General features: G+C 38.5%; 1 protein-coding gene across 2 annotated transcripts in view; it reads left to right on the top strand.

The window, feature by feature from the left end:
* Positions 1-2812: 2812 nt before the first annotated feature.
* LOC136678187 (serine/threonine-protein kinase TAO3-like) overlaps positions 2813-13220 on the top strand; it is a 71886-nt gene continuing 61478 nt past the window's right edge. The window contains exon 1 of one of the 2 annotated variants that reach the window (XM_066656123.1): positions 2813-2862. The gene's annotated coding sequence lies outside the window, so the exon portion shown is untranslated. Of the gene's footprint in view, positions 2863-2991; positions 3834-13220 lie in introns of those variants that run through there. The other variant, XM_066656122.1, reaches the window with a different exon arrangement.

Below are 13220 nucleotides of genomic sequence, written 5' to 3'. Positions count from 1 at the left end.
AACAGGACAAATTGCTAGTTTTAGCTTACAAAGCTTTAACCTCAGCATGGAGCAAATTCTTAATCTGTGTAAATCTCTCCAGTCTGTTTTTCAAATTACCTCAGATTGTAATCCTATCATCCCCTGAGAATCTCTTACTAAGCATTTGCCTAAAACCATAATAAAGTGTATCCAAGGAAAATTCAGAGCTTCATTATTGAAATAACGATTGAATGAAGGGGCAGCACAGTGGGGCAACATGTAGCATCACTTTCACAAAGCTCCAGGGTCCTGGGATTGTGGATTCTAGCCAGCTCTGGGTGACTGTCTGTGAGGAGTTTGGTGTGTTCTCTCTGTGTCTGCATGTGTTTCCTCCAGGTGATAAGGTTTTCTGCCATGGTCCAGTAGATGGACTGGCTACTTAAAAGTGTCCTAGGTGTGAGTAAATGTGTGAGAGTGTGTCACACTGTGAAGGACTAGCTCTCCTTCAGGGTGTGTTATCATGACCAGACCCACCGCAACTCTGAACTGGATAAGTGGTTACCGAAAATGAATGAATGAATGAATAATGTTTCAAAGAACTTTAAAATCTGGGTTTCTTCAACAATCTCCAATTTATAGGAGATTTTTCAATTCTTCTGAGGTGAATTGTAGAACTTTTAAAAAGGTATATGAAGGCACTTTTACACAATCCTTAAATTTGGTAATCTGAAGAACTCTAAACATTGTAAAATATTGCTAGATATTGGCTCAGCCATTACAGACACTGGTATTAAATTAAATTAGTTAACCAGTTAAGTTACCAGCAAACCCCTGCGTGTTAAAATAGCAGACACCACTCATTATCATCAGTGTCTACACGCCTTTGAACAGATACTGATTTTAGATAATGGTCCAAATCTACTCATAAGAAATACGTTTGATTATTATACATAATGACCCATTTGTATTAATTATTGATTATGTATTGATTATAGATAATAATGTATGCATATTCTTAATTCAATCAGAATCTGTAATTGCTTCATCCTGGTTAAGGTCAAGGTGGGTTTGGGGCCTAACTAGAATCATTCTGCAGAAGACAGTATCAAACCCTGACCAGGGAACCAGCTCATTGCACGGCATCTAACGCTCGTATCTTTGTACATTATCACACAGCCAATAAACCAAGAGCAAACTGGAGCTTCTGGATGAACACAAATCTGACACGAGGAGAACAAACTAAACTCCACCGACAGTGACCGAAAACCAGGATTGAACCCAGGACACTGGAGTTATTTGGCAGTGATGTTACCTGTAGGTGCAGTGTGCCACCCAGTCTTGGAAGATTGATTATGGGTTTGACAATGATTACAGATACTTGTAGCATAAGAGCTCAGTGAATTCCAGCATGGTACTGTGATAGTAGAATTAGTTCAAGAGAAGTGCATAAAGAGCTTCATGGAAGCTGCATCCAAGCCTTATATCAACAAGAGTAAAGCAGGCCATTACTCTACATGTTCTCTGCAGTGAAGAATCACGCTTCTCCGCTGGGCTGTCTGATGTACGAGTCTGGGTTTAGCGGTTGCCAGGAGAATGGTATTTGTCTGACTGGTGGAGGGTAGGTTATGGTGTGGGGTTGTTTTTCAGGAGTATCAGGAGCATACCAAGAGATTTTGGACAATTTCACATTCCCAACTTTGTGGGAACATTTAAGGGGTGGTCCCTTCCTGCTCCAGCGCACAAAGCAAGGTCCATACGATATGGATGAGTGAGTTTGGTGGTAAAGAACATGACTGGCCTTCACAGAGTCCTGACCTCACCCTGATAAAACATTAGAGCGGAGACTGTGATCCAGACCCTCTCATCCAACATCAGCGTCTGAACTCACACATGCACTTCTGGAAAAATGGTCAGAAATGCCCATAAACACACTTCTAAACCTTATCCAAAGCCTTCCCAGAAATGTTGACACTGTTTTAGCTACAAAGAGTGGGCTGACATCATATTAAAACCTATGGATTAAGAATGGGAAGGCACTCAAGTTCTTATGCGTGCTAAGCTGCTAAGGCAGAAGAGCAAATACTTTTGTGTTTATATGTATATATTTATATATGATTGTGTGTGTGTGTGTGTGTGTGTCTAACAATGTTTATTTATTTATTTATTTATTTATTATTGTAGGGATAATATTTCAGTCCCATACTGATTATATTTTTTGTACTGATAGATATTAGATATTGGCCTTGTCAAACCAGTTATCCATTTTATTATAGATATTCTAGGCTAACACCACCCCCCATCCCGGTCTCCGACCCTGAAACATATAAGTGGTTACAGACATTGAATGAATGAATTAAATATTATAGGCTCTATATAGGCTTCAGAAAATAATCATGATAATGGTTAGAGGTAATTTTACCATCATTCATAAGTCAAAACATATTGTTGTGTCTTGTACATATCCCAAATAACTGGCAGATTTTTCTGACTGTAATTTTGAGCAAAGGGGAAAATTTGAAAAAATAAAATAAAATAAATTGACTGTAGTCACTCAATGTGGTCACTTTTAGCAGGGTCACATTTGGACAGTCCTGTTTACGTAGCGTAAATTTGTGCATGAAGAGGGCAAAACAGAATACAACACTTTATTATAAAGTTCTATTGTGGAAGTCAATTGACCAGCCTCAGTCTGTCCTAATCTCACCATTCCGGTTTTACACATTACATCACATTCTAAACCTGTCATCCCGTTAGTAATTATGTCATGATTTGGTGGACTCGAGTTGTTTTTCACGTGCAGGTTTGTGTGTGAACGGCAGGTGGCGGTGTTTTGTAAGACTTGCCGCTGGAGACCCTTTAGAAGAGCGTCTGTCGGTCGGAGCTGTTGTACCTTTGCAGCAGGTACGATGAAATTTTGATGCGTGTAATTTAATTCAGTAGCGAGCGCACGGCGTTTAAACCCGAGAAGAGCGACTGTGCAGCGACCTTCAGAGTGCATTGTCATCGGCACATTTACGGTGTGGACGTTTACGACGTCGTTTCTCGCCTTTTTAATTTTTTTACTCGTTTGACCAAACGACACAGTTTTCGCTTTTCGCACGGCGTCAGCGGTGTCACTTTTACTACGACAGGTTATTAACTTATAACCGTCGCTTGTATGTTTGTCGCGGAGGGTTACGTTTACCTTTACGTTTGGCTACGTTTTACTAACGCATCCGAGTTGTATGGAGTTGCATTTGAACGACAAAACAGAAAAGATAAAACGTTGTCGAGTGGTAAGAAAAGCACGGAATATCGCGCGGAGTTTTGTATATTTGAGTGTTTTTGGGCTGACAGTTGTCGCGCTTCTGTGATTCGTGTCATGTGTCGTTTGTTCCGTTTCTCTGTCCGCTGCCCACTATGAATCGTTTCGCTTTTACTATCAGCGTCATGTTTGTTGTTGCTCGATCGGCGCTCGATTGCTTTAACCTTGATTCGCATTGACAGAAGGCAGTGAACGGGAACCAGCACCGGGAACAGACCTACAAATCACTCGCGTTTTACACATTCTACACAGTGCCATCGCGGAAAAGCCCGTCCTTCGGACATTTCAGGTTCTTTAGTCCAATGACAGAATCTTTGCATCTAGTGTAAGCGGTTAAAAATGCTCCATTTTGTCGAGGAAATCGAAAAGAGGCGCGAGTTGTGAGAAGGCTGCCTTGGTGCTCGTTGAGCGCTCTAACTTATTTCCGTGTGCGAGTGAAGGGCGTTAAAGGAGGAAAGACACTAAAACACCTCCATGTCTGTACTTTTGCGCCTTTTTCGTTAGAGGAGCACCCCTGGAAAAAGTGGGATTTTTGTGGGCTGCTGCAACACGGAGGAAAAGAAAGCAGGTCAGTAAAGCAACTTATTCCCACCAACTTTTCTTAGCTGCTGGGACTCGTGGTCTTCAGGTGCGCAGGCTGTAGATTGCTAGTTGTTGGGAGTCAGTAGACAAATAAACCTGAACTGAGTGAGTTTTTCCACTTTTAGTTCAGCTTTTCTGAGCCGCACAACATGGTTTGGTAAAGCACCCGCTTTTGTTGCGTATATTAGATAACTTTGGCTGGAGGAATAAGACATGTTTTAAGCGAGCTTTCACTTCCTCTCGCCTTCTGTTGAAAGGGCGGTCGTTTATTGCTGAGAGAACCGTTTCAGTTCAGAGAAAAACGAGTCAACCAGAAAATGCAGCTGTTTAAACATTTTTAAAGGGAAACTCCACATCCTCTTCAAAATGTCTCCAAAATGAAACCATTAAGATTTAAACAAAGTCTTGCAGGAACATTTTGAAATGAAATTCAGAGAATGTACGTATTTGGACAAATTCAGAATTGTCCTATTCTTTTTCACACGGAACCAGACGTCTGACCGTTTATCCCCACCCCCAAATATAACAAACGGTCACGAAGTTTTATTTTAATGGTAGTACTGAGGGATTTCGACATAAAACTAGACCCATGGCCAATATGGCATTTGTGTGTTGATGGTAGCGTCCTAAAATATTTCACATAGGCCTACATATCTGTCAACACTCATACTGAAACTAAACTGTAGATGTAGGGACTAGTTACATATAAAACTGTACTTATACTTGTGTGGGGTTTTAAATGTAGAAAAAAAAATAATCATTTTCACACATTTCTCTGCTGTCCTCTTGTCAACATTTAACAATTACTTCAGAGATTTTAAAATTTGGGACTTGGAATGATTTTTTTTCTGTCTTTCTATCACTACATCTGTTTTTTTTTTTTAAAAACATTATTACAAAAAAAAAAAAAAAAAATTCAGAACCAAACCATTTCACATCAAGCCACTCTGACTCTGTTTGGATGATGTAAGTTGGCCGAAATTTAAAAATAAATAAGTGAAATTCCATTTTAACAAAGGGACAGTAAAGTGCCTAAGATCTGCTAAACATTGCATGAAACCTAATGGGGATGTGAGATATACACTTTATTCCAAGAAGTGTGTGGACACCCGCCCATGGAATATTTCTTTTGAGATCAAGGGTTAAAAGATTCTATTCCGTGCAGTATAGATTTTACGCAGCCACAGCCTCTTCTCTAGTGATGTTTAGTATGGAATTTGGACACTTAGTCATAGATCACAATCAGAATTCCAACTCATAACAAAACCATTGGATTTTGCTCCATCGCTTTAGAGAATGCAGGTTCACTGCTCCAAAGTCCATTGGCTGAAACTGGGTCTATGTTGCATGCCTTAAACAATAATATATGCCGTTTTGAAGCCTGGAATTTATCCATAATTTCTTTGTCTGTTTTTAAAACATTTTATAACACAGAGTAGAAAGTCAATTCATGAAGTCCAGTTAAGTGAGCTAAGGTTACACAGCCGTGAGAAATCCACAGCTCCCATCTGTCTGTGTGTGTGTGCAAACCCGAGCACAGTGGCTTAGCCTGCTGCTGTAGCAGGGTTGTAACGTCCACAGTCGAAGTGAATGTGTGATGACAGACTATAGAAGGTCAGTTTTTAAGAGGGGGAGGGGGGCAGCCTGCTGTCACCACAGTGCACTTGATAACTCTCTCTTCAGCACTGTTGAAACTAGCACGCGCCCTTAAATAATTTGGCTACAGTATATAAAAAAAAAAATTTAGATCTGTATATCCGATTAGGCTCCTCAGTCTCTTCTGATTCTCTATTCTTACCTCTTGTTTTTATTTTAAATTCAGTTTTGCTGTCACATACACTATGACCAAATTGATAGCAATCTTGGGGGCGTTATACCCTTCTAGCCAACACATGGATCTGTGCAGCCGCTCCATTCCATTGGCTGTGCCATCCTATGTTGAAAGAACTTTAGCCCAAACTGTAACGGACAAAGAACTTTATTTTATTATTATTGTGGTTTTTTTTGTTTTTATTTTCATTAGCTGCCGAGGACTTTTCTGCGGTTTTGTTAGGAGAGTTGTTTTATGAGTATGAGGTGTGCATGTGTTTATTTGATAAAAGCAAAAGATCACGAGACCAATCTCATTCTGCTGCATTGCTTTATGTTTCCTCTCTGTTTGAAGTGCTATTTTGCAGGGTTGTGTAAAGTAGCAGTAGCATCACTTTTTAAAATGTACAGAGCTACACACCGGAAAACCTGTCTGACGGTTTCAATCCTGCTTTCAAATTGCTGTCTCTCGCAAACACGACAATCAGTTTCCTTCCTTCAGCCACGTTATTATCTTCATACAAAGGATGGGCGTTTCAGTGAAATGTTATAATCGATTGTTCATGGCATTGATCGATTAGTTATCAAATATTGCACACACCCCAAGCAAATGTTAGAAAAGCTTATGTTCGTGTAGTCAATTGTTCTTATTTACATTCTCAATTACATTCTTACTTACATTCTCAATTTTCTCAAATATTCATTGAATCAAATGCTTATCCCTAATTCATATTTTCTATAAGCATGTTTCTTTAGTGTCAGTGTGTGTGTGTGTGTGTGTGTGTGTATATATATATATATGTATATATCTAGACAATGACCCTATTCACCAACTTCCTCATTTTATATAAGTGGGTTGTGCCAAATGTCCCTGTTTTATAGTCTGCCTGTCTTCATGAACTATTTTACAGTTGGGAAAGCATATGATATACGTTTTGCCAGAAATGCTGTACATTTAGCAGATTTATTAAGTATTTTGGGGAGAAACAGATTTTTACACCAAGAAACAGCATTACAAACATTTTTATGGTGTGACTTATAAACAGCTCTTCATCACGTCAGAAGATTTCTGGGCAAGTGACGGTGACACTTTTATTTTCTTTTTTAATCCCAAATAAAACTGATTTAATGAAGTAGTGCTTTGAGACTTCTGTTAGTGTCGGGGATCCCCGCCAAAAGAGGAAGTGGCGAAGTCCAGGTGGATATGGGTCTGTTAAAACTGATATAGAAACAAGTGTGAAGTAATTAGTAGTTGCTATTGTTTTGTAAGAGGGAAATATGTTTGTAAAAATGTTGGGGCCACTCTGATTCATGTTCTGACACTTTGGCCACTGTGCTCTGATCATCGAGGCCATCTGCTTCACCTCTGCTGCTGTTAAGCTGTTGTGAAATTTTAATGGAGTTATCAAGCTGGAATGTGCTGTGTGCATTATTGCCCTGATAGCAGTAGCGTTACAGAAGTGTTTATAGTTGTATTAAGATTATTCTTCTGTGTTTATTAAAAAAAAAAAAAAAAAAAAAAAAAAAAGTGAAGGGGTGTATTTTTGGCAATGTATGTTTAGCGTGACTTTAAAGTAACGCTGGCTGTGACTTGTAGCTGCTGATATAGCTCTGTGTGGGTCGATCAGCTGTTTTCGACGAGGCAGAGCGTGGAACGCTAAGATGAGTCTCAGCTTGACATGCTCTAATGCATACTCGCGCGCACACAGGCGGTTTATACACTGCCAAAAAAGCTTAATCACCACTTACTGATGGCTCTGTATGCAGCTTTGCGTATTCTCAGTGTGAAATAAAAGTTTCTTATTTTCAAGGAGACTTTCAGCAGGAAATTGACACAGGGATTTTAAATTTTATTTATTTTTTCTTCTCTTGACTATCAGACTGTCTCAAAACCTTAAAGTACATCTGCACGACATAAGGATGGCAAACGTTTATGGATAAATAATTACCTATAATATATCTTTTGAAATTAAGGGTATAGTTAGGGAGTTATTGCTGTAAGGGTTTAATGGTGATCAGCCACAAGATTAGTGATGTTAGGTGCCATCCCAAAGTTATAGCATGGTGCACTATCTCTACCTAGAGTTCCACCGCTCCACTGCCCAATGCTGGGTTTTATGCTCCACTTGCCCACACTTGGCACTGGGCACAGTTACCTCAGGCTCATGTGTGGCTGCACATTAAGTTAATTTCTTTAATATTAGTTCCCTGCCATATGATTATTGAGAGTGGTCTTCCTGAAGCGAGGTGAATGAGAGGTGCTCTGACGTGACTGTAGAATGCAACAGTAATTGTATTTTTTTTTTCCATGTTACACTGCTTGAGAATATATAATTAAATAAATATATATATATATATATATATAATTATTTTTTTTCTCTCCTCTCTTAGCCCCTGAAATGGTGGCGTACAGTTGCGTTTGGCCACAGTCCGCTCCAGCTCTTCTGTTAGAGCCGCAGGGAGACTGATGGTGGCCTGGAAGCACCCGTCTCGTTATAATTAGAGTTACTGATTAAACTTCAAGGACAGCTCTGCCTGCCTGCCATGGTGTGTGTGGGTGTGTGTGGTTGTCCATGTCCATGTGTGCCCCTGTCGATGTGTACAATTGATTTTCATTTTGCAAATTAATGAAAAAAAATTAAATGGCCTTTTGTTTGCCCCCAATCAGTCCTGTCTGAGTGTAATGCCCTGTTTTAGTTTGTTTGTGTGCATGTGTGTGTATTCATGTTCAGTTGATTTTCACTCTTCTCTTTATTATTATTATTATTTTTTTTTTCGGATGATTATGGAATATGTCTTGTGAAGTTGTTTAGTCAAACAGTTCACTTTAGGAAGTTGAGGGTGCCGATGAGATTTTAAATTTAAGAGAAGTGTTCAGTATTGTGCCAAAGTCGGAGACCACTCTTAATTTAAAAGAAAAAAAAATGTCCACATTGTGACTTTAAAGGTACTGTATACATTTTCGATGCCCTGCACTTTTTGTATAATTCAGCTCATGGTTCCTCACAGTTCGCTAGCTCTCTGGTTTTGTTGTGCGCAGGATAAAATCTGGTGCTCATACTCAGCCCTGGCTCTGTAAACGGGACACAAACAAAGTGACTTGGACCGAGAAACACAGCACCATGCCAAACAATCAGCAACAGAGGGTGTTCTTTTGGTCCACAAGACCAATGTAGTCCGCAAGCCAAATGCCATTACCTTCACTATGCATGTGCATGAATCTGGGCATTATGTCTTCTGAAGGATCTCTGGCAGAAGGGGTGTGTTTCTTTTGTTTTTGTATTTAAATATCAACAGATGTTCTCCAGAATCATATACAGCAGCATTTTAAATTACAGCTTCTATTCTATTCCAGAGTCTTTAGGAATAATTTGTCCACCATAAATCACGATGCTTCTCATTATCCAAATATATTCCCGAACACATTCAGTGATGTTGGGGTCTGGGGTGGCCAGACCATTGTTCTGAAAACACCACCGGCATCTTAGATTTGTTTGCTGTTTTTGCTTCGTTCTCTCATTATGGGCTTTCTTGAACATCGCACATACTTTCCGCTGCTGAGTGTTACTGAAATTTTTAATTACAGACTCTTTGCCAAAATGTGAGTTTGATAACATGGATATGGCAAAATTTAAAACGAAGTAATTGTTATTCTGAAGTGTACCGAAATAATTGAATCAAGTCAACAGACACAAAAGCTGTGTTTAGTTGGACCCCCTTAGAAAAGACTGTAAGTATTAGACATTGTGAGAGTCTTATTTTCTGTGCTGTTTATTGTTTGCTATAAGAACGTATGATGTCACTGTGAGGGTTACTGTGACTGTGGAATCTCTCTGTCTCTCATGGGTTTGTGTTTCCTTTTTGCTTGTATTTTTCTTTTCTATTCTTATCTATCTATATAGTTATTTTCTTTTGTTCCTACTTTCCTGCTTTCTTTCATTCTTTTCTTTTCTCTCTCTCTCTGAGGCAGTAGCGTGAGAGTAATGGTGCTGTCGTTTGTAAGTGCTGAGAGAGAGCTCTATGCTGTGTTGCAGAATAGAAAAGCACATTAAAAATTTAACCGCCATAGTTAGACTTAACATTCAACTGTGACGTCTTATAGAAGACTGATGTAAGAGGAATATTCTTCTCTACCCTTTTTCTGTCTTTCCTCAGTTCACTTCTTTTGTCCCTTCTATATTTTTGCTTTCTTTTACTTACACATATTAGACATATTTTTGTTATCTCCTTTATTTAACTCTTCTTGTTTTCCTCTCATTTTATCGTCTTCCCATTCCTTTTCTTTGCTCTTTTTTCCCTTCTCTTTTGCTGTCTACTCGGTTCCCTCCTCTCATTCTTTCTTAGGGCTTATACATTCTTAGGGTTGTGATTATGGGTATTTACGTTGTTAAAAGGGTCACATGGCACTGGCAGTGGTCATTCAGTATGAGAACTGTGTGTATGAGTATGAGAATAAACTGAAAATCATATGTAATTTTGAACCGGATTGAAAATAGTATCAAACATGAGACTGTGTATCATTAAACTCTTCCTCTGCCCGCGTCTGCTCCTTCCCTGGGTGTCTGCTACACTTATAGCCAGGCTTTGATGGTTGTACTGTACTGTTAGGCCTTATGACATGCTTTTGTGGATTATTAAAACTGAAGTCCAAGGTTGTCTCGCTCCCTCTCTCAAAAGAGTTTTTCTGCTGACTGTCTCTCATCCCTGGAGTCATTTTGGAGCATTGCAGATGTCAAGAAGGAGACAGATGGGCATTCAAAAGTTCATCGGTAATCATGACTAAGCTGAGTCTATTGGTGTCAGGCTAATTTTGGCAATTGTGACATCTCAAATTTCACCACATTAAGATTTCATTGTCTTGGTATGATTCAGAGTTACTGTGAAAATATGTTGGACACACAAATGTTACTAGAGGACAGTTTTTCTAAAGAAGTGGAATATAGAAAACCACAGTGACGACATATTTCTGAAATTCTGAGGAATTATTAGCAACGTCAGACCGATGATTAGTCTTGACCTATACTTCGCTTTGATTAATAATAATAATAATAAAGATTGATGTATAAAAAAACAAAAGTGATTTGGCTAAGATTCTTCTCCCTCTGAGTGTGGAGCGGCAAAATAATGCAGTGCTGAAGCTCTTATTTGTGTATCACTATATTTTTGAATATTTATATTGCTGAAGTTTCACTGGTATTTATTCATGTTTAGTCCTTTGCTTTAAGTTAACATTTACTTATAATACTGTACTATTATTATTATTATTATTATTAATATTATTAGTACTATTAGTTTGAATAGCTCTATTTTATATAGCTTGTTGATTAAAAGAGTTTACATGACCTGTTAGCTTACTAAATGTGGCTTATATTTTTGTTTGGGAGACGCCTTTCATTTATATATATGTATATTTATTTTTTTGCTTAAGGTTGGGTGAAAAGTAAAATCATTTAGAAAATTAATGATATATTTGTCTATATTGTTAATCCTGGTTATACCGTATTTCAGTATTGTATTACATGATATGTACATGTATAAAATCAGATTATGGTATAGGCCCAGAATTCCCATAAAGGTGCATCCTGACTACCAAAGTAGCAGACTATAGCACATGCATCTTCCGAGTCACACGAAGTACCAAATATTCATTTCAATATGTTTGAAGGAGAACACTGGTTGCCAAGTTTGATTTTGTAAGCAGGTTTTCAGATGTCTGCATTGAGTGTTATCATACAGCGTGATGTATGAGAGGGCCGTTCTACACACCCGGAGAGAGCAAGACCGGGTTTGTTCTCTTCTACTCTAGGCCTTGGATGAAAGGTGTATCATGAAGGATAGAATTCATGTTCTGCTGATGAAAAGGTCAACATTTACAAAACTGGCCACCCAGGAGCTGGTAGTTTGTCTCTTTGTCCTCCTGATTTTATCATATATATCCATTTAAAAAATCTGTGTCTGTTTTGGCAGACATGTACATGGTAAATTTCAGATATCCACATCATCCCAAATCGTCCTTTCTAGGAACTCCTGTCTGGGCCTTCTCCAGACCATGGTTTTGGAACTCTCTCACTCCCACAAAGGCAACAGGCAAACTTTCTCCCACCGTTCAAATTCAACCTTTATATGCATTAGCACAGACTGACCCATGTTATTACTCCTCTTCATGTTTTGTACTCTGTTATATGTTCCATTCATTTTGTTTGATTTTCTCATGTGTCAGTCGTATTGTAAATGTAGTCTACAGGAATTTACAAAAATTATTATGCATCACCCGAAGTGACATTAGGAAGTCCATTTGAGGTTAACTAACAGATCGACCCAGTTTCTGGGAAGTGTCAGGAATCGGACACAGTGCTCTTTTGGGTAGCATAAGTTTCCATTAGGTGTTAGCTACATTAACCTTGTAGCTCTGGTGGAAAATTAGAAAGGTAAACTTCCGCAATAAAGTATGTCACTTATATTTGAGTTAAGGGGAGAAATGTGAAAAGGAATGCTTGCTGAGCTGTCACTTTAATGGAAAGTTGAGTGAAGGAATTGTACAGAACTGCCAATTTAGGCTCTGTGTGGGTGATGGTGTAGGCATGATTTGGGATAGAACCCCAATTTCCTCTCTTTTGCTTGCTCTCACGCTCTTTCTTCCTTCCTGTCATGCTTTCTTTCTTCTAAGTCTTCCTCTCTTTTTCTTTTGCCCTCTCCCTCGTTTTCCCCCTCTCTGACGGACGGCTCTGTCGTGAAGAGGGGATGTGAGGTAATGAGTAGTGTTCTATTTTTAGTTTCCACCTTCCACAGACTAAAAGCCTTCTGCTTCACCCAGCTGGGATATTCCTGACATCATCTGTATGCTTGTGCTTTGCTTATAAAATGCTTTGCTTATATCTGTTAATGTCCTGCGTTTAAAATCAACTGCAAGCTGTAATTCTGACTTTAGAAGTAAGGATTAAAGGTAGCTAGCAATTAGTTAGCATGTAGGTGACCATCCACCTGTTAACTTTCATTTATTACGCATGCTAATGCTTACATCAGGCTTGGCAATTGTGCTTTCAGAAACACATTTATTTATTTATTTTAATGATCTTTCAGAAACATTGCTAAGAAGAACTAGAGATCCATAGTTGCTGTAAATATAACTTCAAAATTGAACCTGCTCAAACTGTATCTAGGTGTTCACTAAAGCCACACAGGCTTGTGTGTAATGAAGATTACAGTCCTGAGTTGTGTTTACTTGTAGTTAGGGTCCTTTATCCATGTGTTATTGCATTTTAATTCTGATTTGTGTAGAGTTTACACTGACATTGAACCAAAATATTTCATGATGTTAATTTGGCAGCCATAACGTCAGAGAGACGATTATTAGTCTCGTGACAATATAGTGCAACAAACAGAAATTATGTGCTTCTCTGACACAATACCTCGTAAAAGTAGTGCATTAACGTTTTTGCATATTGACTGTTTTATATTTATTGATAAATACAAGATTTATTGAATGATAGAATGAAAGTGAATATACTTAGTGTTGTAACTGAATAAACTAATATATAAATGTATATAATATATAATATTATGT

This window comes from Hoplias malabaricus, chromosome Y (assembly GCF_029633855.1).
Source record: "Hoplias malabaricus isolate fHopMal1 chromosome Y, fHopMal1.hap1, whole genome shotgun sequence".
Classification (NCBI taxonomy): Eukaryota; Metazoa; Chordata; class Actinopteri; order Characiformes; family Erythrinidae; genus Hoplias; species Hoplias malabaricus.
This window is presented reverse-complemented; position numbering and strand designations above follow the sequence as displayed.